At 40.8% G+C, this 25,881-nt stretch overlaps 1 long non-coding RNA gene across 1 annotated transcript; it reads left to right on the top strand.

Moving 5' to 3' along the window:
* The first annotated feature begins 1,772 nt into the window (after positions 1-1,772).
* LOC107311501 lies at positions 1,773-20,037 on the top strand. The gene is made up of 3 exons (XR_001554096.2): positions 1,773-2,122; positions 18,212-18,311; positions 19,713-20,037. It is a non-coding gene; the product is annotated as an uncharacterized LOC107311501 (long non-coding RNA).
* The last annotated feature ends 5,844 nt before the right edge of the window (positions 20,038-25,881 follow it).

Raw genomic sequence — 25,881 nt, 5'->3', positions numbered from 1 at the left:
TTTCCTGCTTTGCTTACTAGTGGCACACAGTTAATACACATGACTTAATGAGAATGCATTTGCACTCAGCTGCACTTGCCTACGGCAGGAGAGATAATGAAGTATTTCTGCTTATACCATCACAAGCCCTCACTTGTACAACAGAAGGATGAGTTCAGACCAGATTCAGTCCAACAGCAAGGGCAAATTGAGTGCAGTCTCCAGCCTGGCCAGGGCTCTTCAGCACAGCTCTTGGAGACATACAGGGAGTTGTTGAACATTTATGCATGCTGCTAGAGCCTATTTCTTCTTCCTCTATGGAAGAGAGAATAAAACTTATGCTGGTCTATTTAGCCAGATTCCCATAAACTAGACAGCTCACAATGTTCCAAACATGTGTGATGCCATGTTACAGGCATTTCTGTTTGTAAGAGCAGAATTCAACCTTGAACTCATTTACATGATTACAAAGAAGCCAGAATGTCCCACCATGTTTTTATAGCACTGGAATGCAAATGTGGATTTACAGTTCCAGCTCTGCTCCTTCGCTTACTGATATTCCCCTGCCCTTCACCCTCATCCTGGAAAAACAACAACCAAACATCTGTGTCTTTCACTTCAATCTTAATAATCTCTTTCTGATCTTTCACAGACTGAGCCTTGAATAGTTTGTAAGAAGACAGATGATTCTTCTTTTCTACATATCCCATAACTCATTGGCTTCTTGCACCTGTCAAATGCCACATTTTCTACCCCTGGGAGTATGCCTCCATTCACGTAATCCTCCTTTCTCTGTAACCAGGGGAAGAGATAAAGTTGCAGGTGTCAGTTAAGCCATGTCTCCTTCTTTGATGTTTCCCAGTAATTTTCTTTTTTACTGGAATATTTCCTCCTAAGTGTTTTTCCTGTGTAGATTTGATTCCAAATAGACCAGCATTTTTTTTTTTGCCTTCAGCAAGCGTGGATCCTCAGTTCTGCTTGTGCATCACTGAAAAAATGGAAGTGATTCCCCTGATCTCAGCAGATCATGCAAGGCTAAACCTTGTGTACAAAAATGGCATTGGGCCCTCTGTCATCTTGTTCAGAAATGAGATCCCTCTATTAAAAAAAAAACAAACAACAGTGAACAACCTTATGATGTGTGATTCATATTCACTCCTTAGTTGAGTGCACTGAAGTACTTCCCTGAATCGGGAAGGCAGAAAACAATGTCACAAAAAAAAACAACAACCAGATATATTGAATGAAGGAAGATTCCATGTTTGTTTTTTCTGTTTGCTTGTTTGTTTTTCTGTAGAAGTGAGATACCTTTTGTCAGGACTGGATATCTTTCTATCTAATGTCCTGTAGCTAAAACAGAAGATAAGAGCACGAAGCACACAGTACTGGGAGGCCATTTCCTATTGCTGTTCCAGAGGCTGGACATAGTCTCTGCTAGTTTTCCTTGCCTCACTGAAATGCAAACTGTTTGTCTCATCTTTGTGTCTTCCAGACCAGATAATCAGACATTTTTAAAGTAATAACATCTAAAAAGCACAGTTTAATATTAATGCTATTAGCTAATGCAGGCATTTTGCATAGCTGGCATGGAGCATCCAAGTGACTGCTTTCATTTTTGATTCTGATCTTTCTCCCACTGGTTCTTCCATCCTTGCAAAAAGATGATGCTTGTGTTAGTAAAATGACAGGAAACTGTCTGCATTTCAGGCAGATAAATCATTACCTGTGAGGTTTTCAAAAACCGTGGGAACATTTTTATATGCACAATTTTGTTTTTCTTGGTAATATTTTTTTATTTATTTTTCTTGGCAAAGCATTCACTTTGGGGCAGAGTAGAGCAATTCATTTGGCTTTCTTTTAATGCAGATAGTGACAAGGTTTACTCCCTTGGACAATCTTTGCAGATCCTGCACGAGTCCTTTGTGCTCTGTCCTCTCTCCTCCGCACCACCCCCAGCCCCCAGCCTATTTTATTCCATAGGGACTGAGGGGAACAACACACCCTGTGCCCTCAGCGCTACCTCACAATGACATCTGCTGGTGGCATCGCCCTGAGAGTAGCATAGCTCCTCTGGCCCTCAGCTGTGTCCTTGTGATGCCTACCAAATGTTCCAAATATATATTACAAACAAATAGGCATTAAGGTATGTATATATATTTAACCCTCTGTGAAATGAATTTCTATCTTCTTTCAGCATGACGTGATGGAATTCAGGAAATTTCAAACTGATTTGTTCAGCTGCATTTCCCCATACTTTAACAGCCCCTTCCAGGCGAGGTGGCTGGGCCGTGCAAGCAGAAGCTTTTGGCAATGAACATTTTCTCATCTCAGTCTGTTGAACTATTATCTTTAAATATTTTTTCTTTGGCAAAATCACTTTGAAAGTACACGTTTTATAAATGTGAAGGGGATCTGTAAGCTTTCTGCTATGTTTATTCATTCCTCAACCTTCCAAACACTTGAGAATTAGAATTATTCAGCTAGGCTTAATGAGGCTGACTCAGAGTAAAGTTATATGCATAAAAGTCAAGGATAGGAGACCGATGTGGTGCGTTTTTAGGTGGTTGCAGGGTTTTTAATATTAATGTTTATTACTGAATATTTTAAAGGAGAAGAACTTGGGCTCTATCTTCTCCTCAGTTCCCTCACAGGAGCACTCTGTGGGGCTCAGAGCAGAGGAGCTTGGCTTGGTGGGTCCCTACAGCCTCCCAGGGCAGGTCTCATGCTGGGAGCTGGAGCAGGCTGGCTGTCCCACAGCTCTGCAGGGATGGGAGTTGTTCAGGTAGCCCAAAGGAGATGCTCATGATTATGGGAACTTTTCCATCCTGGTCTGAACAAAACCTTCTGGGACTCACAGTTCATCTTTACAAGCTTCTCTGGGGCTTTATCCTGACATCGTATCTGATTCCACTCACAAATGGATTAAGAAAAATGCCTTTAGAGTCACCTTTAAGAAATGTTCAGAAGAAAATTCACCTTTTTCTTCCCAGATGTGATTTTTGTTGTGACATCCTAGCAGAACTGAATGGAGAATTTTGTTTAACCCAGGTAGAGAATGACATTCTCTTCTGGCTTGCAGTGAGCATACAAGGGTGCAACTCTCTTCATTTCTGAGGTCCTGCACTTTTATATCATATAAGAAAGGTCTTGGCATCTCTGCTGCGAGAGTAGAGGAAGAGGCACCTTTCATTTTTCCTAGTGCTTTTTATTCCACTTTTGCTGAGGCCTTCAGAAGCAATTTGCACATCTGTCTTTATAATTTTGAGCTGGTAAAACATTTTGATCAGAAAATGCTGACTGTGGGAAAAGGAAACTTTTTGCTGAAATATCTCACTTTAATGATGTAAATATCATATTATGCTCAGATCACTCCCATAAAATCAAGTATTTGTCCTCCACAGCATGATTTTCAGTTTTACACTGTCTTGCAATATTCATACTGTAATTATAAAAAATGCATAAACATAGAATTGCTTTCGGAGTATTTTCTTTCACAGTAAAGTTATGAGATTATTGACTTTTTGTCTCCTTCCAGTGGAAGTAAAATTAAAGGATCTGAGAATTAGACTAAATAGAAATTCCAAATTTTAATTAGTTTTGCTAAATTTATCATCCTTCTGCCCCCCAACTCCCCAATCTCAATCCCAGTCTTTTGCAATCCAGGGCTTCAGAAGGAAATCCCACGTGTTTCTTACAGAATGTTGGGGAAGAATGGAAAGTAGAAAGGCAAGAGAAGGAGGTGTAACCAGTGATTTTATGAAACATAAGCAGGAACATCCATTCCAACTTTATCTATAAAACTAATTCTGGTGTGAGCCAGCTGCTGCCTCTGAAGGTTTCTACGTATCTCTTGAAATCCCAAGGATCTTTTTTTTTTTTTTTTTTAACCTGTATTGTATCCTCATTGCCCTTGAGATCCTACATTACAGCTGCTTTCTTCAGAAGGATTTGATAAGAATATCTCTTTTGGACCATGTCAGTGTTAGAGAATTGCTGTCAAGCATCAAGAGATGCTCTCTTTCTTCCCCTGGGGTTTAAAGATGCTATTCTAAAATTAAAGTGTTTGGTATAGATAAGATACTAAGGGTTATAATGAGGTCAAGAGTTGCTGGCAGTTTCCATCTGGATGTTTTTTAGAAGTTGATCCGATCCCTGGCTGTGTTATTTTCCCTTTTAGATGGATAAATATATACAGACCATGTAGAGACATAGCCAGGAACAGGAAACTTTTAAAAAATATTTGGAAATTATTCTGATTGCATTGTTGAAGTCACGTTGCACCACTTGATTGTGCTGGCATTCTCTGCAGTGTAATGTGACACAGATTTTGTGATGTAACAAGATACGCCCGCCAAAACCCAATGTGCTTTGTTTTCGTCAGAATGTATTAATCCACTTACTGAATAATTGACCCAAAGAGATTCTGTCAAACACTACTAAATTATTCACTGGATTTCCAAACCAGCAGACAGCGTCCTTTAAATATTTAAGAATAATGTCAAATGATTTTCTATACCAAAAATATTCTTTTATTTTTGCACGTGTGTTTGCTTAAGTTCCCTAACCCTTTTTGGTTGCTTAATGAGAGAAGACCATTTAAGTAGTAGCCAATGCACCCTACAGAGGTGCCAGGGGAGGGGCTCTTTTGACTGTGAGTGCCCAGAGAAGGAGCAGCACAAGCTCGTCCCACTCAGCTGTCAGACCCTCTGGATGCCATATCATTAGCATGATTTCACTGCCTCACCCTTGTGTTTTAAAGCAAAAGCCAAACCCTCTACATAGATATATATATATTTTGCCACGTAACGTGTGCCTTGGCAGTTAAATACCCCAAGACAAGGTGCTGTATTGCAGGCTGCACAGCCAAAGCTGTTAAATGCTTTGCTATTCTCTACCCTCAGGCCTCACAGTGCCTCTCTAGGTGTGCATTATGAGATAACAACCTTGCCGGATCAATTTTGGTGTGGAAAATAGGTTTCCTTAAAAAAGGGACACCAGTATAGCAGCATTCAAGTTCTACCAATTACAGTGTCTGACACCTTTCCCCTTGAAGGTTGCATGCTGAACGAGAGCAGGGTATATTTCTGGCTTGTTTAAAAGGGATAGGGACAGGCATCTGATAGCTTACCTTAATTATTCCATTTCCTCCTCCCAATATGCATTTTCTAAATCTAATTATAGAGCTTGTGGCCCCTGCTATCAGCCAGTACCCAGAGATTAATGTAAAGCCATGGGAAGGACAGATACCTCCCTTCACGCTTTACACAATGTTGCAAATATATTCCAGCAGTCTTTTGATACTAATATTTTGATATATTCATCATTGTGTTAGCATCTGCAGTGAGTAATATTTACAGTTTATAAGCTCTTCCAGGACCAACTGTTCATATTACTCCTATTAAGTCCATTCAATTTTCCACCTGAAATACCACATTTGTCTAGTCAAGGTTTGACATCTATTTTCAGGGGGGAGTGTGCTTTTAATAACAAGTTTTATTTAATTGTATGCTCTTCTTCTCCCAAAGAATATACTAGGCAATCTGTTATGTATTGTCAATAGACTAAGATGCACTTGGCTGCATTCTCATGTTTATCATCTTGGCCTTGATAAGGGGATATTTTTGTGTGTATGCATCTGTGTGCATTGAGGTATAATTGTTTATCAGCTCTTCCACAGCTTTATTTGGACTGGAATTTGCTGCAATGTCCGCACAAGTGCAGGAATGCTGTCCAGGGGGTGGGCTCTGCATGTAGGTGGTGGGCAGCAGGCAATCCTCCTTGACAGGTTTGCTATTCCAAGCCATAAGTATTGTCACACTCCGTGTGTCCTTTAAACAGACAGCCAGAGCCCAAACATATTTAATATTTTATTTGGGAAAAATAAATAAATACAGTGATGATTCCTGTGCTCTGCCCTTCCTTAACAATGTTTAGAACTGGCTTTAGGAGAGAGCAAGCGCTATCATTCTGATTGGTTTAAAAAGAGGAAGTAAAGGCCTTTGTTAACAGCAAAGGAATAAAAATATATGGGAAATTCTTGCACATCTTTCTCCTATCTTTATTATTACTGTTATTTAAAGGAGAGTGGGGTATACTGGCTTTGAAAATAAAATTTGCAGCTTCTGCAAAAACCTAAATTCAAGACTTACATGCCAAAGAGTCATCACAGACACTGGGGAATTCAGTGTCTTGGCATTTTTGAATAGTAACAACAAACCAAGATTTGGCACTGGTTTGTCAGTTTGCTTGATAATTGCCAATCCCTTATTCATTGCACAGGTAAAGCCCTACTCGCAGAGCTTGTGAGAAACATTTCATGCAATGAAATTCTATCCTTTTCTATTGCTTTCTGTGGATGGAAATGCTAGAATTTGCATGCTTATGTGTGGGAAGAGCATATCTAAGACTTCCATTGACAGTCGCTGCATGTAGCACAGGTGATAGACAAATCAGTTGCTCTTTGTGAAAAAAATTAGACATTTCAGAATATCTTCTGGTAAAAAAAGATAATTTTTTAAAAAGCTGGAAATTCCCAGGGAAAAATATAAGGGAAATTGAGATCATATCAGAGGCTTTTGCTTAACAGAATCAAAACATTTGATTCTAATTCTAAATTCATCCCTCTAAAACAATTGTATAATAAACGTGCCCATACAAAGGAATGAAAAGCCATAATATTAAAACAGAAATTCTACTTCTTTTTCAGCAATAACATATTATAGCACTCTGATATTCCCTGGATGGTTAATTCCTCTGTGCTTTTGGTTTCACGTTTTGCAGCCTTTTCTCTCACTTACCTGATGATCTCAGGTGCTTTGAGTGCAAGCTCCTCTTTCAGCACGTTATTTGTACCACACCTGTAAAACTAGGCAGCACAGAGCTATGACACTGACTGTACTCTTTCAAGAGCAGCTTTCTCAGCCTCTGCAAAAGATCAAGCAGGCAGAAGAGATGGCAATAATTATTTGTAACAGCAGCACTCACACTCTCTCTTGTTCTGGATATGAGGCAGTGTTTATGGTGTGGTATTCTTAAATAATATTAACTACACTATCAGACAAGTACTGTGTAGTTTGCTTAAAACGTGGAAAACCAGTGAAATGAATTTGGAGGCCAAATTTGGATGCTGAATTGTTTTTGGCTGGGTTATAGTCCTGCAAAGCAAGCTTTCCAGGAGAAAGGCTGACAAAGCTTTGCAGAAAAACACCTTAGAACTCAAGTTTTAACACTGCACTAGCAGGCAGGGCGCCAGCATGTACTGTGTGTGCTGGTGGCTTAACGCAAGTGTGAAGCAAATGTCTTTTGAATGACTTGAGGCCAGAGGGGGCATGTACAGCATCCCAAGACAGCTTCAGTGAGACATCTGACAGATTAGATACTGAGGTCAGGTGCTGGGATACCAAGGTCATGCCACATCCTGCTTTCCTTGTGCAGTTGGGCTCCGATAACAGAGCAGTTGGTGGGACCACCCATCAGATAAATGTGGCAATTTCTGACAGTCTCAAATTATGGTTGCAGCAAGGGAGGCCCTGATAAGATCAGTCAGGCTCTGGAATGATTTAGCTAGCCCTGGTTCTTCTTTTTTTTTTTTTCTCCTTTATTTTCTTTCTTTCTTGTTTTTTTTTACTGAGGACACAGCCTGTCTTTTGAATACAAAAGCAGAGAACACTCGTGGAATCTCATATCATCCTTGCAAGGAAACGAGGATTGATTTATGGGCTGGATCACTGAGAAACAGTAGTTCTTTGCTCCTTATGATGTTTTGTCAGAAGGTGCGATACCCTCCAGTCAGAGCAGCATGATTTCAGCTGGGTTTCCACAAAAGAGGCTGGAGAAGGGCGGGTGGTGAATGCAGCAACACCTATAGCACAGCAGTTAATAGGACACAAACACATTAATCATGTGACAGATATTGAGTCTAACAGGGCCAGGCAGCAGGTTTTAAAAACAGCCAGTTAAGTTACTACCTGGTAGAAAAAGGCTGACTGCAAGCCCCAAGTTTTATGCTACTATCTGCAATTAAAGTTTTCATCCCCATTTTTTTTTCTCTTCTGTTTGAAAGTTTTTAAATGCTTTTTACTACCTGTCAGAAAATAAGCACGCAGTATTGGAACAGAGGGCTCTGCAGTCCCTTTCCTCTTGATCAGCTGTGGCCCAGTCTTTACCTCGGACATTTGTACAGCACTGCACTGTGGCCCCTCTCCCACGCCTCAACGCCAACTTATAGATACAGCTGAACTCGCCCTAAGGGTCACAGCAGAGAAGATATACTCTGCTGCTGTGAAACAGGATATATTATCCCACCTGACTCTGTGATCAAAGAAGACCTTATTCTCAGCTGCAACCTAACAATGTGAGTCCCTTCCTTCATGTGACTCATCTTTAGCACTGTATGCCACATAAGCCTCTGCCTCTTTTATTACTACCCATCCATTAAGGGAAGATGGTTGGGGTGATCTTTATTCATAAAGGCAGATGACCCCTTTGCCTCCTTCATGTTCTTCATTTAAAGTAACTCCAATCACTTCAATCATGAAGTTACTGATGCTCCAACACAGCTTATTTTTTGTTGCTAAAACATTTTCTGTATCAGGAGCAATATAAAGCAAAAGAAGAGAGCATTAATAAATGAACTGTTCTCATGATTTTATAGGCTTTCTGCACATGCACGTGCCCTTCACTATGAGCCTTTTTCTAGTGCTGTTTGCCATGGCAGGTTGGGATCAATAGGACAGATTAGCTATACACTGCCGTGTAAGTATTTGTCTTCCTTCCCATATGAAAAATGAAGATTTCCAGGACTATATCTCCTGGCCACTACTGAAATAGTAGGATAGAAAGAGATGTCACCAGCAGAAAAGAGTCATAAGATCTGCCTTCTGAGAGGACGTGAAAAGTCCATCATGCTCATTAATCAGTCTCTGACAGTGATCAAAACCTGAAGTTTCAAGATGAGATTAAAAAAAAAAAATAATTGTAATGAACAGAGACATAAATGCACCTTGCTATTATTATCTGCTGATATGGGAAAAAAAGAAGTCATTTAGACTCAGGACTAGTCATCAGTAAATGACTATCACTGAAAAGTGAATGGCATGATGGTGGATTCTATTGCTGAGGATCATAAAATGGAGTTTCACAGCCAGTGTTGGCTGTGGCTACACTAAGTACTGCTCTCAGGGGAATGGCTGTATTTGCAAGATGCAGACTATAAATTTGGGTAAGGTACCTGGCTTGCCTGATTATCACCACTTTCATGAGAGTTTGTGGTCTGGGCTGAGGAACTTCCTTTACTCCAGTGGATATGATTACTGGTGCAAATCACTGCAGCTTTTTCTGAGCTGATGTAAATGAGCGTTGCTCCACTAGAGAGGAGGAAACCATAGTGATTTGCAGCAGCAGAGAAACTGACTCACAGTTTTCAGATGTTGGTTTGTTTTGACTTTCAAAGGTGCTTACTGGTAGCAAATTGAATTTAGAGAATCTTTGTATTTGGTTTTATGGTCTCCTGAAGTCATTTGACAGTAACAATGCTGCGTAACAGCTGCTTGGATTTCATGATGCTAATCAGATGATTTCTTTTCTTTTTTCTTTTAATATATTTCCTGTGCTAAGGAGTTTAGTTGAGATGTGCCTAGGAAATAATTTTTCTAGCAAGTTCTGATATATTTTTCTGATAAGTTATTTTAAATTTATTTTATGTTCTCCCAGCTGTTGCCTGCAATTTCTCTTCAGATTATACTATCAGAATATACTGCATGTTACAGAGTAACTGAGGGAGATGCCTGAGCTAGTTTTAACTGAGTGGTAGTTTGAAATAGCACTGCTATGTTTCTTCTGGCATCCAAGCCAGTTCAAAGCAGTTGACTATCTCTACTTGACACTGCTGCCCGGGGTGGAGATATACACTTCCAACTGTTAGTCAATTAGCAGAAAATATTGACAAACACTTTCACACTTTAACATTTGTTTCTAGGTAGAAAATCCTTTCCTAAGTACATTATGGTGTAATTTCACTAGTAGCTGACTAAATACAAATATAGTTCATGCTGTCATCTTTGCTGCCCAGCTCTCTTTCTGCAGAGCTCTATGGGCAAACTCAAGAGACACAGGGGTGTGTGGATGACTGCTGCCACTGGCCTGGCCAATGGAAATCTTGGCCCCACTGAACTCACCAACAAAACTCACTGATTACTCATGGGACTAAATATTTATTGCAGCTGCGTGCAAAGAATGAGTATGCCTCTTTTCTCTTCTAGAATCAATTGGACTTCTCAGCTAGACTGTTACTTTGAGCACTGGTGCTAAACAAATCACTTTGTCATCTTCACACTCTTAACCAATAGATATATCTTCACTTTGTGGCTCTGATCATATGATGTCATTATCAAAATTAAGATAGGCTTTGTGTCTTTCTTCTTTCTTTCTTTCTTCCTTTTTTTTTCTTTTTTCTTTTTCTTTTTCTTTTTCTTTTTCTTTTCTTTTTTCTTTTTTTTTTCCCCTCCATTCTTGGCATTTGGATTATGTTTGTTTCCAGGATTGGTTTGGGTTTTTTTTTCTTCCCCAAAAGAATACAGAAGAAAAAAAAAATCTAGGAAAGCATGCAGTTGTCTCACAATTGCCAGAGCATAGATAACTTGTGATGGGTTTAAGTCTACTGACTCCTCACCTGTAAGCTCTATCTTCAGTCCACACTGACTTCCCAGGAGTCTTTTCCCTGCAGACACTTGCGTGCATTAGCTAATTCCCTAATTAGCCTAAATGTGCTCCGATGGCTCAGTTTTAGTTGTGTATTCATGCTGAGAAGCAGCTGCTGGGCTGCAAGAGGCTCTTGTCTCTGCACCAGAATTCTGGTGGAAGGGCAGCAATTCTCATCTTACTCCCCAGGGGTGTCTGCAAAGTCTGTTGAGGGGCTGGGCTGTGACACCAGGTAAGAAGGCAGAGCCCCAGTGCTTCAGGAATGACCTCAGGGGCAGCAGTCACATCAACATCATTCTCTTCTCCACAGCAGATGAATATTTGTGGCTTGAACCTCAGGAATATCTTGTTTTATACGGTCAGTGGACACAGAAGAGATGATGAGGTTATACAGATAGATCACCCTCAAGAGACTTGCAAATACACCTTATTTCCATTTGCTAGAAAAAACAGGAATCACGTGGAATCAGAAACGTAAAATTTTCCAAGGCAGCATGTAAGTTGGACACTCAAAGCAGGTGATTTGGGTTCCACTCTTGGTTAACCAATGATCTGTATGGAAATACAAACAGAAATGAAAAAAATGAAGGAAAAAAGAAAAAAAGAAAAAGAAAGAAAAAGAAGAAAAAAGCTACTGTATCTTTTATTTGGAAATGCCCCAAAACTTTTTTTGGTAATTGCTATGCAAACATATTTTATATCTGTGCAAAAACATCTGGATGCTTACAGTGGCATCTGGACATAAATATTAAAAGATCAACAAAAACCTGATGTAAATTAGCCGTGTGGATAGCCATAAAAACCACAACCACAAAAACTTACTCTTTGGCTGCAAAAGTGGATGTGTTGTCCTTTGTTTTCAGCATGCTTATGAAGTGATATTTAAAAAGAAGCAGTCTTGACTACTGGGTTTTCTTTCGTTTGACCAGTCTTCATCAGAGTAGAAATTCCCTGGCCTGATTAAATAGGTAGGGAATGTCTCTCACTTCCTCCTTAAACACTTTGCCAAACGTTGGGTGATTCATGGGAAAATTTTGGCTTTGGTTATGAAATGAATATTCCTTTTTCTTCTGGATGCTGCCTAGACTTTCACTGAGTTCTGTGTGAATTCAGTGCCATAATCTGAGGAATCAACAATCATCATGGGCAGTCTATTCCCTGTGTTATGAGAACTGTGGTTTTGGTGGACTCCAGTTTTGCTGTAGAATTCACACTGGAGAGATAAGCTGTGAGTAAATAAAAACAACTCTGAGGTTTGCCTACACAGGATGTCTGATGGAAAAAGGTAGCCCTCATCTGGTTCTCATGTCAAAAAAGTAAGCTAAAAAGTTAATTTGGTGACTTTTTTTCATCTTGTAGATTCCAGTCTCATGACTTCTGAGCCCCTCAGGTCTGTAATGCTGCTGGCTGTTTTTTTTCCAAAAGTAGCAGGGACATGAAGAGATCTAAGTTCCTTTGCTTTTTAATGAGTATGAGGTGCAGAAAATGAAAGATTTTAGAAGCTGACATGAGTCAAACATGCAAATTGGTTATATAATCCAGGTCTTTTTACCTTCACTTTTCTCTTGGCGAAAACAGGAATTATAGCTTTCCCCCTCCAGAAGTGAATACATGAAAGACTGAGCAGTGCTAGGATAACAGCAATCTGTTAATTTTTTTTCAGAGAGAACTCACCTCATCTTGTTCTTATTCTCAGTGCATTCTTCCTCATCTTTCAGTTTGGTTTGTTCTTTCACTGCAGGCTCCAGTGCTGTTCACTATTCTTAGGAATAGTCAACTGCAAGTCGCAGACATCCCACCACCCAAGCTAGATTGCTCAAGGAATGGGTTTGTTCTTGTGAAGATGTTTCTGTTTCTTTGTCTGCTAATGACATACAGCTTTCACAATGGAAAAACAAACGTTCCTGTTGATAGTTGCCTGTTGTGGCTGGTAGCCCAGTGGGAGATCCTGAGTAGGCCTTACTGCAAGGTGAATAGATGGCTTTGAAAGACTCTCAAGAATGGAAATGCTGATGTTTATACTTGATTTTTGCCCTAATATTTGGTGAGAACTCTATAATTTAAATAAAAGGGCTAATTTTTTCCCCCAGTTTAATGTCTTTTTAGCAGTGTGGGAGTTATAAGCATTATAATAATTTTACCACTTTCATATTTAAAAATATGCCCTCTAAGCATTTACATTCAAGATTTGTTTTTCTTCAGATGTGTAAATAACGCATAGCAATTTGCATCTCATGCATAAATCTTTCTCTTGTTGAATACAAATTAAAAAATAATAATCCAGCCCCCAACCCCCAACCCCTTTCATTCGCCTCTTTTCCCACATCCTCGTATTTATGGTGACTCTAGGTGGCTCATTCTTCTAAGGATAAGTTTTGGGGATTTATGTGTGTTTAAAACATTTTCTTGCTGGAGTTTTCTTCCACCGTGTAGTAAGATGCCTGAAGCTGATTAATAGAGTTTCCTTTTCCAGTCTTAATGAAAATATTTCAGGTTTTATGCATCCTTGATAAATCTCTGTTAAGTCATGTGTGTGTGTGCATGTGTGCACGTGTTGCTCTTTCTTGTGATTTGTCCTACATTGTTTCTGGGGACCTTGAAGGCCAATGTCAGTGCTGGCGTAACTGATTTCCATTTGCTGTTAAACCAGAAATGAGGCATTGCTCAGGATAATTCAGGAAGGGTTGCATGGACTCACTGCAAAATTTGCTGGAGAAAATGTGCTCTGGAAAGTTACTAGAGCCTGAATATACAGGAACCTGTTCTCTGACATGCACTTGACATCTTGTCTGGTTGCATCTTCAGGGTACTTTTACTCTGCAGATTTCCTGTTCTGGCTTCTATGCCTATGGATCAGCACTGTGGGGCTCAGCCCACTAAAAATGTCTACCCTGCAGAAGTCTGGATGCCTTGGTAAAAAATGTGCCTGAAATACCTCATTGAATCATCTCCCTCAGATCAGACCGGCTGTGCTATTTTTGTCTGCAGAGCCCCTTCTGCCTTTCTGGCTGTGGAAGGTGCGGGTGCCAGGAGCAGCCCAGTGCTGGGAGGCAGGTGCTGAGTGGCTCTGAGCAGCACAGAACCACCCTAGCAGGCTGTGGGTGAGCATTTCCTCCATGGCCACCTGATCACAGCAATGCTAATTTTAACGCAGGGAGGAAAGATAGGGATGTGATAGCAGGATGGTCCCAGCTGTTCATCCCGTGGAGGCGAGCGGCACTTTTATTCTGAGAGGGAAGGCAGGAACTCCAGTTTCACTGAGCAGGCTGGGGGAGTGAGAGAGGAGTAAAACTTTTGCTAAATTCCTGATCTGTCTTACAAAAGTGCTTCCAAAAGCTCAACCTCTCTCCCCTTCCCTGCAAGATATATTTAGTTTTAAGCTCTCTTGGCTGCTGCAGTGATAGCTCCTTACCATTTCCACCGCAATTAATCACAGTGGGGTTGATTATGCTTTTGTCTGATTGTGTAAATGAGGATCCTTCTGTCTGAGACTGAGCAACCGGTGCTGCCTTGCACATGACACATCCCTGGCACCACCAGCCCCACCAGAAACAGGGAGGGGAGTGACAACCTGCCTCTTTGAATACAGGTCAGAGGCACTACAGGGTGGTGCTTGTGCAGGATGAATTGACAGGAAAGTGAAGTTTTGGATACAAAAATTATTCACAGTGAAGAACTGAGAGTTCTAAGGAGCTCCAACATTCCTAACAGCCTCCTGATGGCTCCTCCTTTACTTGAGGGACAGGAATGGAGGTTTGGGATGAAATGGCCCAGGCCATGGGGCTGTCTGGCTCAACCTGTGATGGCCAGATGCCCACTGAGATCAGTATGTTTTAGGAGAGCAAGAGCACAAGAACAGCTGTGAGGAGGGGTGGTCAGCAGGGATAGGGAGGTGATCGTCCCCCTCTACTCTGCTCTTGTGAGGCCCCATCTGGAGTACTGTGTCCAGGTGTGGAGCCCTCAGTACAAAAAAGATATGGAGATTTTGGAAAGGGTCCAGAGGAGGGCCACGAGATGATCAGGGGGCTGGAGCACCTCCCTATGAGGACCAGGCTGAGGAGCTGGGCTTGTTCAGCCTAGAGAAGAGAAGTTGCGGGGTGACCTCATTGCAGCCTTTCAGTACATGAAGGAACTTACTCCCAGGAGGGGAGTAAACTCTTCGAAAGGGCTGATAATAGCAGGACTAGGGGAAATGGTTTTAAGTTGAAGGAGGGAAGATTTAGGTTGGATGTAGGGGAAAGTTCTTTACTAGAAGGGTGGTTAGGTCCTGGAACAGGCTGCCCAGTGAGGTTGTGGATGCCCCGTCCTTGGAGGTGTTCAAGACCAGGTTGGACGGGGCCCTGGGCAACCTGATCTAGTAAAGGCGTATGTTATTTTGGTGGCCCTGCTAGGCAGGGGATTGAAACTACATGATCCTTGAGGTCCCTTCCAACCCGGGTAATTCTGTGATTCTGTGATTCTGTGATGTGTGACACCCTCTATGTATTTGGAAAGGTCAATGGAATTAACAATGTGGCAGGAGCTCCCAGTTGCCATGCTGTAGATATTAACTTTACTGTCTTTTCAGCAACTGCTCTTTTCTGGGATACTTCATAGTCTGTGAGTCTGTCCAGAAGATACTTGTCTGTCTAGAGTAAGAACTATTGAATCATAGAATGGCTTCGGTTGGAACGGACCTTAATAGCCATCCTATTCCATGCTGCTGTTAGCAGGATTGACACACACTAGATCAGACCACCCAGGAATCTTAAAGCACTTTAAAATACTAATTTTAAGCCCAGCATTCAAAGAGGAGAGACTTATTGCATAGGTTTGTCATATGAAGTGTGGAGAGGTTAAAGTCATTTACCCAAAGTCTTAAGACGCAGAGCTGAGTGGGGAGCAGAGCTAAGGAGCCACAGTTCTCAATATACCACTCCAGGCACTTGTCTATAATCCCTCCTTTTCAGCTAGAAGCTGATGATAATTTACAACATTTCCTTTTAGAAAAGCAAGTGGAGTGTTGCTCTCCAAAACAACCTGGGTCAGAAATCTCCCCGTACCAGCGAAAACTGCAGAAAAATCTTTCTGAGGGACAGGCATACAGTGCGCATTATTATTCCACGTGCCTGAACACTAGGTTGTGTGGTTCCGTTCTGGTTTTGAACAGGATTGATTAGTTGCAACTCCAATTCAGCTTGCGGAGTGTAACGCTTGAATTTGCTGTATGTTTGGCTAGCGGATCACATCCTTAATACAGCCTTACTTGTCAAGCAACCACTCTGTAGGCAGAGATGAAAGCAGCCAGGGAGAACGTTTCCTTTGCTCACGTAGGAGAAGATGACAGGTAACATGATCTTGACCTCTGAAAGTTAGAGACAGCTCTGAGAACGGGTAACTTGAGCCAGGACTTCTGCTCATCGTGTAACAACAACACATGCAGTGCCACATGAACTTGGTGGAGAAGGCTCATTCTGTGCCTGTTTTCCCAGCTGGTACTACATTGCTCCGGGTCCTAACCCCTATAAAGCTAGAGTTATGTTTAGAATTAACTGGAGAAGGGTATCCTGTATTATTTATAGTTTTAACTACTTTTTCTTTAATCAGAAAGAAAAGCAGGCTGATTCCTAGCGGTTTTTGTGTCTGAATTTTTGGGTGGAGAAGCAGCAGCTCCTGGAGTGAATTACATCTTCTAGTGATGTCATGGGGACCATCACTTCAGGGTTTTATTGCTCCCAAAGTAACATCCTGTCTGCCCTTTCCCTGGAATCTAGTTTTATACCATTGACAAACTGCAAGGGAGCCAACAATATTGTCTGCAGAATTTAGTAAACTCACACAAGTAAACTAGGCGTTAATGCGTACATTTACAGATGCTCATTCTAACCCAGATGCAGCTACTGTACCTCAGTGATCTTGTAAATGCAGTGCAAAGGCTGCACTACCATGTTCCGTGGGGAGCTGACAAAGTCACAGGATGCTGTTGTTTCCATCTTATTTTTTTTCCCAGCTGCTAAATTACATTATAAGGCACTAAACAGACACTCAATATTTTCCTTATATAAATTTATCATGCAGCAATTATCGCAGTTAAACTCATCGCAGGTATGTGATTGTAAATGGGAGGTGGCAATCAGTGTAATTAGAAAAGATGCGCCTGCAAAACACCCTCTGCATTACAACATTGCCCGCACTATAAGCACCCTACCACGTGATGTGTCCCTTCTCGGTTACACAGTGTACGTCCTGTGTTGATTCAAGCTTGAATTACACAGTAAATCTTGCTGGTGAATTTATAGACTGTCCCTTTGAAGGCAGATCTGTGCCAGGCTATTTATTTAAAGTCCTTTTTTCACTGCAGCGGCATGCTTTTGAGATGTAATACCTTATGTGCAAAATCCCAGAGTGACAGCAGCTCTGGAAGCTCATGATACTTATAATACATTACATATTATCAATAAAATGTTGCAAGGCATGTCATAGATCTTATTAACATAACTTTAAATTATGGGTACAAGTTTGACCTATCTGTTGATGGATTAGAAGCAAAGCGTGGATTTTTAAACAGAAGTAAGAGGCTCAGGGCATCATTAAACAAACTGTCCTGAGTAAGATGTCTGCTTATCACCAGAAAAAGTCACAGCATACCTGAAAGAAGTTGACCATCCCCAAGGCACAATAGAAAATTTAAAGAAAACTAGAAATAACTTTCAGGGTTATTTTATTTTATTTATTTCTATTATTGCATTTGCTGCTGTCTCAATATGAATTGTGATTCAAATTGCTGCCAGAGATCTTGACCGCTCTAAAATAGTTTGCTCTGTGCTTCTCCCCACTCCCCCTCCAGGCAAACTGGAGAAAATAAATAAGCTCTGAGCGTCCAGGAGACCCCAGCAGTAACCAAACCTTTGAGCACAGCTGAGGCTTATATTGCCCGCCTACACATCCCATATCTGTGTTGAAGTTCATTATGTCAGGATGAGAAAGCACAGCGACAAGTAGGGTCCAAGCCGAGGATTAGAAGTGACTCCTCAGACATGCAGGAGCCTGTACTGGTAGTCTCAGCTGCAGCTTCTGGGAGTTAGATCAGAAACTGATCTTTTATTACAGATTTCCTCCAAAACATCTAGGCTACCTGTGTGCATTTTGGTAGTTCCACTTGATTTAATTTATGGATATGTACTTTTTATTTAATTGTGGAGCCTTTGCTGCATCTCTTTGTAGTGAGCAGTGTTGTTCTCAGTTTGGTACAGGAAGAATTTAAAGCAATCCGTTTAAATGTCTTACCTGAAATTCTGTAGAAGGACCAAGAACAGCCTATAGATGTCCTATTTCCTAGCTCTGTGCTTTACTCTGGAGATACTCCTTTTCTTTTGGGTGTCACTGGGAGTAGCCTTCTACAGGAAGTTATATAAAGCTCCTTTTCTCCATGCTTTAGCTTTTAAAACATTGAATTTTGTTTGAGTCAGGGTGGGGGAAGTTTCCTAAATCTAATAAAGATGGGAACTGCAGGACAAGAATCCCAGAAATGATTGCTGTTTTGTATTATTCTTAGAGGATCATTTCTGGTTCAAGTACAAAACCATGACCGAGAGACAGTTCTGTTGGCCCGGGAGGAAATGGGGAGAGACATTTCAGAGAAATGGGTCCGGCTGGTGAGTAACGTGGTGCACCATTAGTAATGTTTGTTCTATCAGAGGGGACAGTCTTGTGCTGTTAATGAAAGTTACCTCAGTCCATTGCACATCAAATTGAAGAGACTGCACACACACACCACAATCCCCACTCCCTCCCTGTGCACTGATAGGTAATAATTACCTTTTGGGTAGGGGGTGGACGCAGATAACTAAATACTTTCAGGTTAATTATTACTCTTCTGTGCTCAGGAAGATCATAGAATTTTAATAACAGCAACCTTTCTGTCCTGGAGGTCCTCTGAAACGTGAAATTGGCAACAACAAAAGAACATATATCTTTGGACAACAGCACTCTAAGTCATTCTACTGCTTTGTTGTTCTTTCTTTGTAATCTCTCCCAGAGTGATGTAAAAAGCTTTTTTTGACGAGTTCAAAAACATTGTTGTTCATTCCTATAGTCTTGTATGCTGAATAAATATAGGCACAAATAAGAACAGCTTTAGCCCTGCACCAGACTTCCCCATCTCTTTCTGTTAACCTTAAAGTTCACTGTGCTGAAAGCTAATAGCGCCTAGTTGTCAAGAAGCCAGAATAATGACATTTTGTGCCATTATTCTAATGTGTTTTTCACTGTACATTTTCTTTAATTATTTGCATGAGTAACATCATTATGCATTCATGCCAATACAATTCTGATAATTAATTTACATGATGGCAATTTCTTAATGATTTTGATGTCAAAGTTAATAGCAACAGCTGATAGTTGATCTGTTGGTGCCGACATAAATTTAACTTTTAATGTATTAATGCCAAAACCAACAGCCGCCTCACATTACTCTAGAGAAAAAATAAACACCCGTTGGGTAAAAATTTCAGTGGAAAAGTCTTGATCCTTACCCGAGGTTCATAGGTTTGAAATAGAACATGTCATATTCTTACTTTATCTTGTTTTATTTATTTATTTGCATCAGTAATATTACTGATGCCTGAGATTTAAGAGATCAAATTAGGTGATAGCATGTAATAGCTGATGTTCTCTTGCCTCCAGCTTGTTGCATACATTCTGTAATGAAAAGGGGGGGAAAAAAAAAAAGAAAAAAGTATTAATTAAGCTTTTTATCTGTCTGGTTCTTTAAACATGAACTCCAAGCTGCACCACAGTGGGAAAATCTGGAACTGGTGTCTGAACCTGAACCTCGTATTTTGCTTTGTGATTTCAGCTTGCACAGTGTGGTAATGACATCAGCAAAGTAAACTCGATGCGAAGGCAAATACTGTTAATATCAGTAAAACAAGAAACAGATCAATGCATAATAAGGCTTGAAAAATCAATACTTTTAGTACATTTTTATTGTATGGAAGTGATGTGTAGATTAAGCAACAACTGCATACTATTCATCTGACTTTTTTTTTTGGTAGGCTCCTGCTAAATATCACAAAGCAATTATATCACAGAATACAAGGACATTCTTCAGCCGTTGTCCAGGTGCTCTGACAATGCCTTTAGAGGCTTACAGACATTTTTATTTACCAGTTAAATAATTTACTATACCTCGATATTGAAAAAACGTATGTGGAACAAATTACGATATCCATAAAATGGTGACGGTCGCTTCCCTTTATTTCTTTTTTAATCAAAAGTGACCCCTCATTACATGACACAGTTGCTAACATAGTGTTTATTTCCATCCACTTGAGACAGTTAAATGTATAGGTGAAATATTAAAAAACTTTACAAATGAAACTGACCCTGCCTTGTATTTCAACCCTTTCTGCAGTTGTTTTTTCAGCAATTATTATCACCAAGTGAGAGCACATTCCATTTTATATAGCAAGGAGACAATTGTACAGCCTCAATTAGACCTTCAGCTGGTGGAGTATACAGAGCGGTTGGTGTAGTCCCAGATCACCCAGATCAAGACCTTTTCTACATCAGCTTCCACTGGTGAATTTTCTTTCCATACCTGCTGAAAAACAAATTTCTATCTCTGATTCTTTTTAGTCTATTTTATCTTTGCTTCAGAAAAGTTAGGGCACATAGATGTTTAAAGCCTATTCCCCAGAAATCATGCTTGTCACTGGAGACTTTTGCTGTGCACACCCTGGGCAGATGGACATTGCTGCATTTGGAGACAGCTTTTGCTGAACAATTTTCAGACTCCTGCTTGCAATGACAAAGGAGCAAAAGGAGGTCAAGGTAGGTGAATTGCCTTTTAAACAGCTGCTTAAAACAGTTTTCAATTAAAGACTAGCATTGGCCTTAATGAACAGCTGTCCTGAGGCATGTAAAGCATGCAGCTGCATAGAGCACCTTTGACAGAAGCCCTGCTTATCTCTGCGAGCTTACAGCAGTGCAGCTGCTACTCCCTACTTCCAGCACACTCACTGCCTCTGCCCAGTGCAGTGCCTGAAAGGCAATGCTGGGCACCTGGCTCTGGGAAGGACTGATGGCTTACCTAACTGGCACTTTGTAGGAGGAGGTAGGAAGAGGAAAGGATGAGAGAAGCAGCAGGCAGTGGCCAGTCTAGGAGCTGGAGATAGCTCTGCTAGGAAGAATCTATCCAATATATGAGGCTCCCCAGTAATAAAGAGAAAATCTGCTGAGAGGGAGATGTCTACATGTGTTGCTTGCACATCTGCAAGTGCACGGGAGATCTTTGCCTGTGCACATGCTATATGTTGATGTCTTCTCTTCCCCGATTTCTGGAAAGCGGAAGATGTAATGGTCTGGTGCTTAATTCCCGAGAGGTGTCTCTGGATAACTGTACTTTGGAAGAAGCCTGTAGGATGACGTAGGCTTTGTTTACCCAGAATTTTAAGATAGCCTATACAGTGTACTATAAATGTAGGTGTGCAGCTACACATCTGCAAAGTCCTCTAAATACAGTGCTCTGTCAGTGGAGTACAGGATAAAATCATAGACAAGAGGAGACATCCAAGAGACTCTGGACTCCAACTGCCTTCTGTCATGACATATATCTCATCACACAACTGGATGTTCAGACATAATCTGGGCTCAGCTCAAACTTTTATTCTTAAAAGAGCATTAGGCTGAAGAAGATACTAGACTAGACAAGATACAAGTAAGGACAGTAAGAAAGTAGACTGGAAAAGAGCCTGATATATAGAATAAAGATATTATATAGATTTTCTGAGAAGTGCTTAATCCCTACATATTTGTCTGTGGTGAAAATTTGGAGATATTTTCCAATACCGGAATAATTTCTTATCGACACCTTTATTTTTGTATAGAGAAAAGAAAAAGGGAGACTTCTTTTTATACAAAATTACCCTGTATTAATTAAAGATTATTTCAATAATAACTTTAAAATAATAGTATTTTATGTTATGAGACTTTGAGAAATGAGCGGAATGCCAATCGACTGACCTTTTTCCTTTGTCTTCAGAAAACTTTTTTTTTTTTATATTGCTCAAGCTGCCTTTGGAAACAGGTTAGTCAAGAACACTTGTCAGTTTTAAGAATAGCTGCTCAACAAGGAGCAGCAGTGTAAATGTTATCTTTATTACAGGTGAGAAGGAAATTTCTTAAAAGCATTTCTGAGTGGTGTTGGCTTTGTGGGTTGATTGTTGGAAGGTACAAGAAATGTGACTATGATTGTGGTTTGCACACTGAGAGGCTCTCCCCCACAACCCAAATGGCTTTCAGGCGTGTGGCATTTCAGAGCACTCTTTTTTTTGCCTCCAAGCATGTGGAATGCCTGGGCAGAAAACATTCTTTTTGGTGTAGGTCTTGTCATGAATTGGACACAAGATGTCTGAAAGGTAGTGTAGGAGTTAGAAAGGGAGGCTTTAAAAATTCAGATCTGTCTCATGACTGGGAACATTACTAATGAAAGTATGTTTGTGTTGAATGCTGAAACTAAATGCCCCATAGAACAGAATGACATTTAATTTTTCCTTCCCCAAAATTCATACAGAAGTTTCCATTGCCTTGAATCTGGCCCTGCTAACTTAGCCTGTGAGTCAAAAGCTGCTCCCTACACTTCACATAAACACCCACACCCAGCCAAAGGCATCTCATATTATCTTCCATGTCTTCAGCCTCTCAATTATTTGCTACACCCAGTTATGATGGGTCATCTTAAATTAGCTCCCCAGTGACTCAAACATTTATTAACTGCTCAGATGCCAGGAGTTCAGCATGAGCATGAAGGCCAAGGGCCTGAGGCTTTACAATGGACGCTATTTAGGGCACAAGTGATAAGAGTCTTTTTCAGACTGAAGTGTCGCAGCAGGGTGTCACCTGGGAGAGGGGTGCTGCTGGAATGTCCTTGTCAGCCCGAGATCTCTGTTTAGTTTGACCGGGGGGTTGCTGGCAGCTGTTCTGATATGGCCCTGACACCAAGCTGATTTAGGCAGAATGAGGGAGCTCCACATGCTGTAAATAACTGAATCTCACTGAAAACAGCAGACCCTTGTCCCTCTGCTCCTGGCCATGCCAGCTGGCTGCTCGCCCCCTGGGAGTGGTAGATGCAGAGCCTGGGCCACCTCTGGGCTCTGCAACAGCATCTTTCTCCCCTGGGTTTTCACCCCTTTGCCCTGCCAGCCAGGGCCCTGGAGGGAGAACAACTAAGACCCTGAACACCACTTGGTAGTTACAGAGCTCTGTTCACAAAGGCCATCCTCCAGCATGGAAATGTGGAGTGCTCCAAAGGAGGGGATGCATCTTGTTAGCGATGTCCTTTGATATGACTGAGCTGTGGATTTTGAGGGAGATGGAAGCAACTGTACTCATTTTCTCTAATCTGCTGCAAGCTCGGGGGTGTGACTGTGAATATGATCTGAGTGCTTTGGTCCTTAGCGCAAAAGCTGCTTTCTGCAGAGGTAGTAATTAGTCAGTAGGCAGCCTAGCTACTAAGTACAATGCTCATTGTTTCTCTTCTTGACAGCTAGCTCAGGCTGGTTATTAACACAAAGAAAAGCTTTCACTTTGAAAGTCTTATTTTTCCCTCTGTCTTCCACCATTACATTTCCTCTGCAGAAAGCAAGCTGAAACCCTTAATCTGCAGCTGGTCTCGCAGAATCTCTTTAAGGTGCCATCTGATGTGCAGGTCCACAAGTCTCAGACTGGACTAAGATCAAAAGAAGCAAGTGGCGTGTTTTGGCGGAGCTGCTCTCTGAGTTCCTCTTGTACACACTGCTGCATGTTGAGCTGGGTGAAGGTTCTGCAGCAGAAGTTACACATTTTGTTCAGAGGTAGCACTGTAACAGCAGGAAACTTATTTTGCCTGGTACTTCTTATCAAATGAGGATCGATTGTGCTGAATTTGTTCTGTAGCCAACTGGATGTCTTCAGTCTACAGACTGCAGAGACATTTCACTGTAACTGGATAGTAACTAATGCCCACTCATTCCGCTGTTTTGTCACCCAAGGCTCTAAGCTATAGATTTTACAGACTAACTGTACCAAGCAACATGTTTTTAATACAATAGACATTTACAGTCTGTAGTACCAGAATACATAAAACCTTAAAAAATATCCCATGTTTGACTCCTAAATCAGATGATTTTGAAGGAGTCGTGTGTATATATTTTTTTTCCACCCACTTCAGACTTACGCACATACAGTATTTGCAATTGTTTACATATGTTAGAATCTCTTGCATTTAAATAGCTCATTATGCAAATATTTACAAAATACATGGATATTTATTTTTACTGTACCCTCTATTCAATCACTGAGCTGAGATTTAATGTCTAAACATTGTCTGCAGTGTCACATGTGCAGTAATGAATTATGAGTAATTATGTGCTATATTCAATTATACAACAAAAATTATAGATTCAAAAAATAGTAACATTGCAAGGCCAAGCACTAGGGTTCATGTAACAAGAGTTGACATACAATCCTAATTCAATCCCCAGTTATATACGTGTGTCATAATTTATTACTTTATTTATATAAAGCCTTTATTGGTCAGACTCCGGTGGTCTCGGAAAGCTTTCAGTTGTGATGGGCACATGACTACATCTCTGGCCAAGGCCCCAGGCTCCAGCCAAGCCTTGGGATCAGACCAAGGCCAAATTTGCAGTGTTTCTCAGGAAAGAAGTCTTCCCTGGATTTGGTCACCTAAGCAACAGACCTGGCTTAGTGAGCATGTGTCTCATTTTCTCATCCCAATTGCAAGAGCTCGCAACAAGAGAACACCCTGCATTAATTTACCTCTCAGTCCAGAGCCATGCATAGAGCAAGACTAATTTTGCATTTGAGACATTTGAAAGAGCACTGTGTTCTCATATAATCAAAGCCTGAGTCTGAAGTACATTTTGTTGAAAGGTTTTGGACCAGAATACCTTCCACCAGGAAACGCTGCTTTATAAGAACTGAAAAGATTTGTAGGAAGGTTTTGCATATGATGATATTTTTAACGGGAAAAATAAAAGTAAGCAATTCATAACTTTCAGTGCAAGTATTTCATTATGGACCTCATTTCTTTTCCTTTAATTTCAGAGATTGTCGTAGAATCAAAGAATCATAGAATCACAGAATATCCTGAGTTGGAAGGGACCCACAAGGATCACTGAGTGAAACTCCTGACCTTGCACAGCACCACCCAAAATTCAAACCATATGTATATCTGAGAGCATTTCTGAGAGCAGTGTCCGAACACTCTTCGAACTACGGCTCTTGGAGCTGTGCCCACTGCCCTGGGTGGCCCGTTCCATGCCCACCGCCCTCTGGTGCAGACCCTTCCCTAACACCCCCTGCCCCTCCCCTGACAGCTCCATGCCGTTCCCTCTGGCCCTATAGCTGTCATGTGCATGCACGATGCTTTCCTATATTTTAAGAAAGCAAACAATTTCCAGAAATTTAATTTCAGCACAATGTATAACTGCTGTGAGGGGGATACCCAATCTAAAAGCAGTTCAAGTTCAATAGCCATCATAAATTTCCAGATTAAGTTGAGTGATCTCATTCGTACATGCCATCCTTAGTTTCATCTATTGTATTGCAAAGGGTTTGTCCTTGGAAGGATTTTTTCACTGAAAACAGTAACTGCATTTCATTTTCTGAATTAAAAAAATATATAGAGAGAGGATTTGCAAGATAAAAGGAGGACAGCTGAAGCCAATTTTTTAGTGTTGGCAGAATTGGTGATTAATATAAATAATTCAAGCAAAGATTATGTCTTAAGCTAATTTATAGCAATATGCAACCTGCCTTTTAATAAATGCCAGATTAAACACAAGTTTTCTTAAGCTGGGGACAGGTTGGACTACAGTAATATCACTTGGGTAAAGATTTCCCAGGCTGTTAAAATGAATTTTATCCTGAACCTTTTATTTCTAGTTCACAAAACTCTTTATCACTTCCTGGGGTTCTTATGTTAATTCACTTGCAGCTCAGCACACTGTGGCTATAGAAAAGGTAAAGCAAAACAGTGATGAAGGAGATTATCATGTAGACAGGCTGCAGGAAATATTGAGAATCTTATTAAAGAGCAATGCTTTCATAATGTTTCCTGTGAAATAACCAGTGTTTTGCTAGTGTCTGACATCCAGATAGGGAGGCTCCAGTTCATTGCTCAGATGCTGCCTATGGAGACATTTGGAAAGACGTGTGCTC

Source organism: Coturnix japonica, chromosome 3 (genome assembly GCF_001577835.2).
Source record: "Coturnix japonica isolate 7356 chromosome 3, Coturnix japonica 2.1, whole genome shotgun sequence".
Taxonomy (NCBI): Eukaryota; Metazoa; Chordata; class Aves; order Galliformes; family Phasianidae; genus Coturnix; species Coturnix japonica.
This window is presented reverse-complemented; position numbering and strand designations above follow the sequence as displayed.